Genomic DNA, 9,988 nt, shown 5'->3' on the forward strand with positions numbered 1-9,988 from the left:
GTGTAAATATTTAGTCTTTTCATCTATTTACCCTGATCCCACTAGTCAGATATAATAGTAACAACTTGATTTGAGTCCTTCCTGATATATAGTGCTAGAAGATAGATAAATAGAATAAATGAAAAGTCATATGAGATAATTGATTAGCTCGTTTTATTCCTAATTGTCTCCCACCATGGAATTTTAATACCACATAATCTATTTATCTATGTGTGTATTGATGCATATCTATTGTTTTATACATAAAAAAATCAGGCTCTTTTTTTCCAAGAACCATTTTTTCTTCCTTGGGTGAGATATTGCTTCTACAGAGAACGTGTGATTTTGATTATTGTGTAATTAAAGCTTTAATTTATACAATAAGACATGTAAGCATTTCACAATTCTGAATATGACTTAATATGAAAGAGATTTATGAAGAGGAATCCCAAATAGTAGTTTTTAATAGCAATAATATCAAATAATAAAAAAGACCACCTTTGATGTTGATTAATTTTGATATCATGGCTATTTGCTTAAATTAGCCAGTTGTTGTCTAGCATATTGTATTTCATAGAATAGTTATGATGTGAACATTATAAGATCCTTGTATGATTTAACTAAATAATCCAGGTGGCTTTTGAGAGGGAGAACACTTTTTTAAAAATAACTTTTGACTTTTCTCTTTTGTCACCGTGCAGAAAAGTGTGACGCTAAAAGAGCCAACCTGACACTACTATCCTTAGAAAAGCCTGCATACAAGGTTGACTGTCATCTGGGAATGTAGGTGATCAAGAGTTCTCTCCACTGACATAAACTTTCTTTAAATAATAAGGATGACTCATTGTGACTAGACTATGCAAATGATGGGATGGTGTTAAACATCTCCTTTCCTTCTGGGAGTCTGGAATTCTGGTGTATGCTAAGCAGTGGGTGCCGGCAAGACCAGCCTCAAATAAAAACCCTGGGCACTGAGTCTCTAAAAAGACTCCCAGGAGACAATATTTCACACGTGTTGTCACAACTTATTGCTGGAGGAATTATGCATGCCTTGCATGACTCTACTGGAAAAGGACTCTAGGAATCTTGCACCTGATTCTTACCGACTTCTCCCAATAATCTTTTTTTTCCTTGTGGATTATGCTTCGTGTCCTTTCCATGTAATAAACCTTGGCCATGAGTCTTTTGAATTCTTCTAATGATCATTAAACTGGGCACTGGTCTTGAAGACCCTTGACACAGTTAGTCTATTTGGAATTCCTACTAGAGTGTGGATATGAGTTGAACTGTGTTTCCCCAAGAAGATGCGTTTAAGTCCTAGCCCCCAGTAACTGTGACTGTGACCTTATTTGGAAATTGGGTCTTTTCAGATGTGATCAAGTTAAGATAGGGTCATACTGAATTAAAGTGGTTCTTAATCTAATGTGACTGGAATCCTCATGAGAACAGAGAGAGAGACAGACACAGAGGGAAGAAGGCCATATGAAGGTGGAAGCAAAAGTTGGAGATATACTGCCAGAAATCAAGAAGCACCTGGGGCAGGTAGAAGCTGGAAGAGGAAAGGAAGAATCCCTTGAGCCCTAGAGGCTGCAGAGGGAGCATGACCCTTTGAAAACCTTGATTTGGGACTTCTAGTCTCCAGAATAGTGACAGAAGAAATTATATTCTGTATATTTTATATAATTATACAATAATTATATATAATATATATATTCTACAATATAATTATACAATAAGGGATTACATTCAGCCTATTTGATATATATAATGTATAATTATGTATTATATAATAAATAATCTAGGTGGCTTTTTTATATATAATTATATGTTATGTATTATATCATATGTTAGATAATTATAATTATATGTTAGGTAATTATAATTATATGTTATATATATTAAACAGGCTGAATGTAATCCCTTATATATAATATATAATATGTGTTATATAATATTAATATAATGTATTGCATTACTTAATATATAATTATATAACATATATCATATATAATTATTATATAATTTTTCATATTGATTTCTGCCCAAAGCTGTAGTCTGTCTGTGTTCCAGTTGTTGACACTTCTACAATTATTATATAATTATATATGATTATGTTATATAATCATATAATTATGTTATATAACAATTATATGATTATATAACATTATATATAATTATATATAAAATAATGTTAAGTAATACAATATATTATATTAATATTATATATAATATAATACATATTATATATTATATATAATTATATTGTAGAAAGTCACCCAGTTTGTGATACTCTGTAACACCACTCCTTGGAAACTAGTACAACTGTCAATTTAGATTTTTTTTATTAGGGAAGAAAATTACCCATTTTATTTAGTTTTTTTAAATATGTTCATCATATACAAAATCTCATTTTTTTTCGTTTTTGTAAGTATAATAAACACTTAAAAACAGAAGTTTTGTCCGATTTGTTCACTGTGTATCTTAAGTGACAAGAACGGTGCCTGGACTAGTAGGCATTTTATAAATATATTTAATAAATACATAAATATATTAAATAAATACATTGAATACATAAATATATTCAAAAGAATGAATGAATGCATATAGAGAGGAGATTTGTTACCAATATGTGAGTTAAAATCAGAGTGATATGTCAATTAATAATTTGTTTTAATTTTCTATTATTATTTAATTTTCTATTATGTTTTAACATTGAAAATATATTATTACTTTCCTTTGTCTTCCCTTTTGATGATTCTGTCAATATTATTGCACAGTGTTTTCCTTTGTGAAGAAAATATAGCTCTTCTGGTTTGCATTCAATTAACATTAACCTGGTTTTCACGATAGGATATTTGTCAGATTTCTCTTTTTTCACTTTTGGTTTTGAAATCTTGTTTCATCTCCTTATTTTTTAAACTAGTTTTGTAAAGTTTCCTAATTATCAATCTCTTTGTCTCTCTCTGTCTCTCTCTCTCTCGTGGGTGTGTGTGTGTGTGTGTGTGTGTGTGTGTGTGTGTGATACATCTGTTCTGGCTGCACATTCACCTTCCATGATTCAGGCCAGCCAAAGCCCATAAATTATAGGGTAACTTGTAATAAGCAATCTAGAAGCATACTGTTCAGAAGAAATATAATGTGTACCACATATATTAATTTTAAATTTTCTGGAAGGATACTAAAAAAGGAGAAAAGTAGATAAAATTTAATTAATCAATTTTAATAGTACAATTTAAACATATCCAAATAGTATTAATTTAGCATGTCATCAATATAATATTATTAACAAGGCATTTTACACTTTTTTGGTACTGTCTTTGAAATCCCATATGCGTTTTGTGCATATGACAGTTCTCATTTGGACTTGCCACACTTCAAATGCTCAATAGTCATATGTAGCTTGCAGCTACCTTATTGGACTGCACACTTCTAGTGACATCTTGTCAGTAGCACCAATGTATGTTAAATATATCTGATTTCATTATTATTAAAACGTCCCCTGAGTAAAGGCAGATACTCTTTCCCAGAGGTGCTGGCAAGCTTGATGTTTGATGAGTCTAGTAATGCACAGTGTCTGTTCTCAGGTTGCTTCATCAGCCATACCCGTCTCCTGAAAGATGGCTCCCTCTAGTGTCTCTACTTGAGTTAGTGAGTCGATTTCAGGATGATGTAAATACCCTTTCAGCCTTTTTTACTTCTCCCACTAAGGATTTACCATATGCAGGACAGGTAACCACTGAATTTCTGGAACAGCCTCATGAAATCCAATCAGTACATTTAGCAGCTATTTTGTATGGCCAGGGGAGAATTTAAAGGCTTAGACAACTCAGCAGCTACAGCAGGGAGATCCTTGGGCTGTGGGTCAGGATGGGCTGGAAAAGATAGAGACGGGGTTACTATTGGCTCCAAATGCAAGGGATAGATCTATTCATGAATGCTGTGAACTTTGGAACCCCAGCTAAAGTGTACTCTTGAGCACCATTTCCATTTAACAGTGTGCACCATTGGGGTGTTTCCTCAATTTGAATGTTTCACAGACATCACCTAAGTCACGATGGGTGTTCCTGGTTTCAGGATTGCCAGGTCTGTTGATGTAGGAGCAATTTCTGCCAATGCCCAACAACAAGCTCACAATTATGTTTCTAAAGGGCTGAATTGAGCAGCTGCATCAGACCACTTTCAAGTCCAAAATCTCTGCCGTCTCCACTGAGCAGCAATATTGATTTCTGCCAAAAGCTCTAGTCTGTGTGTGTTCCAGTTGTTGACACTTCTACAATCATTTGTGCATTTTGGTCATAAGGCTCAAGAGACACTGCCTGATTGACAGCCCTTTATAAATCTTTTATTTGCTTGTTTCTGTCAGGGCACAATTCAATCTCAAGATTTCTTCCTAGTGACTTTGTGGAAAGGACTAACAATATCCCAGAGTGGAAGATGTGATTATGCCATAACTCAAACAGATTCTCCAGTCTCTGGGCTGTTTAGTAACAAGGTCAAGATCAGATTCTAAATTATTTCTTACGATAGGAGGAAAGCCTCTTGTGATCTGGCTCATTTTCTTTTCTAAATTTCCAGGGAGTGGGGCAGGTCTTGAATTGTACTGGGGTTTATCTGCCATGCTTTATTGACAGATGGGTGACACAGTCTCTAAAGTATACTTTGCTTTTTCGTCTGAGGAGGCAATTAAGATATCATTGATGTTATCAACTTACTCCTACTGGTTATCAAGATCAAGTGCAGCTACACTAGATTGTGATAGTATGCTGCTTAGCTTAAATGTCTTTTTGCAAGCCCTGTTAATATGTGGAGGCAGTGTTCTTGACTGACTTCTGAAATAGGTGTACAAAAGAAAGCATGAGCTAAGATCTATACTGAATGGTCTCCTTTGATCCATTGCCCCTTGGTGCAATTGTATTGGTTTTGCTTTTTGTTTTTCTGAATTATATCTACAGCACATCCAACGCTATGGTGGATCTACCTAGATGAACTCCCAGTGGTCCCCTACCAGTATGTGTAGATAACCTGCTTTGTCTTTTTGGTGTGTAAGGGCTATTAAAAGAGAATTAATGGGTTTACTGATTTTTTAAAGGTTGAGTAGTATTCCGTTGTGTATACATACTACATATTCTTTATTCATCTATTGATCGATACTTGGGTTGATTCCATGTCTTGGCTATGGTGAATTATACTGCAATTAACATGGGAGTGCAGCTATCTCTTTGCAGTATTGACTTTACTTTCTTTGGATATATACCAAAAAGTTGGATTGCTGAAACTACCATATGGTACTTCTAATTAGAGTTTTCTGAGGAACCTCTACATTGTTTTCTATAGTGGCTATACTAACTTACATTCAAACATACATTAAAATTCCACATTGTATACCATAAATATAAATAATTTTCATTTATCAATTAAGGAAAATAATGGAGATCAATATCACTATTTGAATCATTAATGCTAATTAAAGCATTAATTTTCTCTTTTACTCCTGGAACTCTGTATTATTTAGTACTTTCTACAGAGGAGGGCTTAGGCAATTGCAAAGATTGTAATTTATCATTTCAGGTGACACCAGGTGGAGGGTGACTATGGAACATGGAACGCACGCAGTGTAATAATGTAGGGGCAGAGTCCTCCATTCTCATGTGACACCCATTCCCATTATACACTTAGGTAAGGGAGATGAAATGAGAGAATACTATCTCCAGTCATATTTTCCAAATTAGAGTTTAACTGTTATGTTGTTATTGTCTACCACAGCATCTCAATGTTGTCCAAGTTTCACCTTTAGGCCTCTTAGACTGTCCTCCCAGCCCCTATATGGATTTCGGTAGACTGATTGCCAAGAGTTAATAATTCCACATACTTTAGTTCTTGCCCTCAGGCCATTCCATCCACATCACTTTCTAGTTCTTTGGATTCCTTCACTGAGGGTTGGGTGGGCAGATCCCAAATCCTTATTTAATTTACATAAAAAGGAAATATGGCTTTAACTGAGGGATTATATTCAGCCTGTTTAAGTATTTTCCATTCCAAATCTTAATCTTTATGATTGGATTTGTACTTATCCATGCTAAGTTATATGTGGAGACTTTGGGGGGGCTTTTTAAGGTATGCCTGTCATAGCCAACAATGAAGTTGGATTTTTACCTCTTGAGCTTCAAGATTACACCACCAAAACCCTACCAATAATCCTGTCAATTTCCCCTTTTTCATCCTGTTTTTCAACAGCAGTGGAGCAATTCCAGCAGAGTAGGTCAAGCATCACTACTTTGTTTTTTTCTTTATAATTTCCCTCTTTAGTCTCACCTTTCTTTCGGGAAGCGTGAACATTTCTGCTACCAATTAATCCCATACATAATAACTGAGGTTACTGTCTCTTGAGTACTTCTTGCCCACTAACTAAAACTATGAAACATAAAAAGCACAAATTTAGGGATGCCCCTAAATCATAGCATCTATCATGGTTTGGGTCAGTGGTATCAAATAAGTATTGATTGTATTTATGATTTCAGGGACGTATACATATGCCAAAACTTAAAGTATATGCAATTTGTTATATGTCAATTATATCTCAATTAAAGCTGTCAAAAAATGTAGCTGTATCACCCCAATTGCTATTTAACTAATCTAAAGTTGCCTCCACCTTTATCATTTCTACTGTTTCAGAACCACCAAGCTTGTGCATAATTGTCAATGGATAAGAGACAGAAGAAACAATATACACAGCATCTGGGAGGCTCCTAATCCATAGATACGGCTTCCTAAGCTTCCATTTCTATGCCAGACATATTTTGGTGTTGGAGTGTGTCAAGCACACGGGACACATTAGCCATGGAGGCTGCTGAGTTCTGGAGTTCCACTGGACACGTGGCCTTGCTCTGGTTATAACTTGCATGCTTCGGCTCAGCTTCCCATGAGTTGCAGGATAATTTAATATGAGCAATCTAAATAGACCAGGACGTAATGCTGAAATCATTTCTAGATCAGTAGTCAGTGCATAGCCAACCCTTTCAGTACCCTCGTTTGTCTTCTATGTTAGTGTATTCCATCAGTCGATATTTGCGAAGAATTCTGGTCAGAGTCAAAACTCTTCAGAGATCCCTGAGGAGGGAGGAATAAATTACAGGCCCATGGTTACTCTTTCATATAATATCTAAAAGGCCATTATGTGAAAAGATTGTCTCTGAAATCTAATTCTTGCCTCAGCCAGGTCAATTTAGGAAAACTGCACTGGCAGCAGCCAGCTCTGTAATGTTGCCCAAGCAGATAAAAGCTTGCAGATTTGAATAAGGCCCAGACTGCGCTTGCTGCCTCTGTGGAAACAGATGTTTTCCTGTGTGAAAACAGCCACTTGCCTATGGACAAAGCTTTTTATAAGCTGGTCGTGGACACAGATGTCTTCAATTTTTTTCCCCTATAATAATACTGCAGTGGACAGCTTCTGAGATGGCCCCTAGCAATCCTGCCTCCACATCCAGGCCTTTGTGCCTTCCCTGTGAATGGGTGCTGGCTGAGTAGTTTGTTTCAAACCAGCAGAATGTGGCAAAGTTGTCACTCCCATGATTAGGTTACATGATATAGTCCAGTGGATGTATTCCTTTGCTGGTTTTGATTGGGCAAGTTGTTTTATCAAGAAGGTCCACATGGGAAGGAACTGAGGGCAACCTCTGAACAACGGCCAGCTAGAAAACGAGCCCTCAACCCAACAGCTCATGGGAACTGGATCCTGCCAATGATCATATAAGTGGGCTTGGCAGTTGATCCTTTCCCAGTCAAAAACTTCAGACAAGAACACAGTCCTGGCTGACAACTTGATTACAGCCTCATGAGAAATTGTAAAGGAGACAGCCCAGGTAACACTCATACACACTGTCTCACAGGCCAGATGCAGTAGGTTAGCACCTGTAATCCTAGAACTTTGGGAGGCCAAGGCAGAAGGATTGCTTGAGACCAGGAGGTTGAGGGGAAGGAGTGGCTTTGGGTGTAAGTGCAATTTAGGCTGAATCCTGGAGGAAACTTAAGTTCCTTTGAAAGATTTGAGGTTTATAATTAAAAGCAGAGATTCCATAGGCTTGGCAATTTAAAAATACCAGATGTTGCATTGTGAGCAGGAGGGTATCAGTTCAGCACCTCTACCCCCCAAAAAGAAAAGAAATTCAGGGAGGGAGCAAAGAAACATTCCTAAAATGAATTAGAGCTGGAGGCCATTATCCTAAGTGAGTTAATGCAAGAAGAGAAAACCAAATACTGCATGCTCTCATTTATAAGAGGGAGCTTAACACTGAGCACACATGGACATAAACATGGGAATTACAGATACTATGGAATGCTAGAGTGGGGAGGGAGGGAGGGAGCTTGGGTTGAAAAACTACTTATGGGGTGCTGTGCTCGCTACCTGGGTGCAATATGCCCGTGTAAAAAAACTGTCTATATATGCCCTGTATCTAAAATAAAAGTTGAAATTTTAAAAACTGTGTGTGTGTGTATATATATATGTGTGCATATATATGTGTATACATATATATATATACATGTATAAATTCGTATATACACACAAACATGCACATACATCCCAGAGACAAAGATAACTGGGAAAAATATAACTATATTTTAGCATACTGGATGTTTCTATATTTTAGCTTTTAGCAGTTTTATAAGTAATCATGCAATAGCAATCTCTTGAAAAACAAATCCCTCAGAAGCAAAAGAATGCTATTTAAATTACTGTTCTCATTGCAAAGTATAGAGATAGCAAGACATTCAGATCACTAAATTCACCTTCTAACATTAGATTATTTTTATATTTAAACTTTGAAGTTCACTGAGCTTTTACATTTTAAAGATATTAAAATATGAAATTATCATGTTTTAGTTTGAATAATTTTCTTTAATTAACTGTATACTTTTGTGGAATTTTTTGAAGGTGATCTAGTTAGAGGAAAAACTAATTTTCTCTCTACTTTTTACTGCTTCCCGTATTCTGGTGGAAGTTGCCAAAACAATTCAAAATGTGTTCAGGATATATGTAAACTTACCTTGGGGCTAATAAAAAAATAAAAGGACATAATTTTGAGGATTTTCTGCTATATTTAGCAGAAATTGGATCATTTTGAACCAAGATTGTAAGGATAATCCAGCAAATCTCCCTTTTTTGATGAAACCATGTCAAGTCATCCTGTTAGATATCATTGGAGACCGTTCTCTAATATATTTAATGAAAAAAATGGAAATCAATAACTTGGAGGTTAGGGCAAACTGAGCCAAATAATAAACATTTCATTTGGAATCCTGTTTGTCATTAAATGTCAAAAAAAATTGAAACAGGAATGTCCCAGGAGCATAGTAGGTGCTCAACAAATAGATTAAATGTGTGTGTGTGTGTGTGTGTGTGTGTGTGTAAGTGTAACCCTAAGGGTTTGCCTACTAGTCTTCCATGGACAGGAAGAAGGCTTTGTACATGGCCTGTGGCTTTTTCAGGGTTTTCCCCTGACAAATAATGCAATTCTGCTTATGCCTGGTTGGTAGAATCTACTTACAAATGTTAAAATAGAACACCTGCACTCCCATAATTACCAGTGGATTTAATTTAATTCATTGAAACTTACCAGATTCTAGTGGTGTGAAAAAGTACATTACATTTAAAATGATTTAATGTCTGTTTTTCTGGTTACCTTAAATTCTATCCATTTATTAATCCAGAGGAGGAATTAGTCATGAACCCAGTATTCTGATACAACCATGGGATAACCTTACCTCCAAAACACAATTTTCCGTCATTGTCACTGTAATTTTGAGAGGTGTATTACCATACAACAAGATAAACACTGTGTGATTTAGTATAAGGTATTGTTGAAAAAGTTAAGTGCTTTACCTGGGGTGTGTTTGATGATGCCCATGGGAGGGAAGTTTTTCTGAGCAGATATAAGGATAATTTTGTTGCCTCTGAGCATCATCTTAGCATCGTTAGGACACTACCAAGCAGGAGGTAGAATATGCTGCCTTC

At 35.8% G+C, this 9,988-nt stretch overlaps 1 long non-coding RNA gene across 1 annotated transcript in view; it reads left to right on the forward strand.

The window, feature by feature from the left end:
* Positions 1 to 8,449, forward strand: part of LOC105739413 — a 28,462-nt gene extending 20,013 nt beyond the window's left edge. Inside the window, exons 3-4 of the long non-coding RNA XR_001115325.2 lie at positions 5,548 to 5,655; positions 6,652 to 8,449. This is a non-coding gene — a long non-coding RNA (uncharacterized LOC105739413). The remainder of the gene's footprint in view (positions 1 to 5,547; positions 5,656 to 6,651) is intronic.
* The last annotated feature ends 1,539 nt before the right edge of the window (positions 8,450 to 9,988 follow it).

Source organism: Nomascus leucogenys, chromosome 2 (assembly GCF_006542625.1).
Source record: "Nomascus leucogenys isolate Asia chromosome 2, Asia_NLE_v1, whole genome shotgun sequence".
Lineage (NCBI taxonomy): Eukaryota > Metazoa > Chordata > Mammalia > Primates > Hylobatidae > Nomascus > Nomascus leucogenys.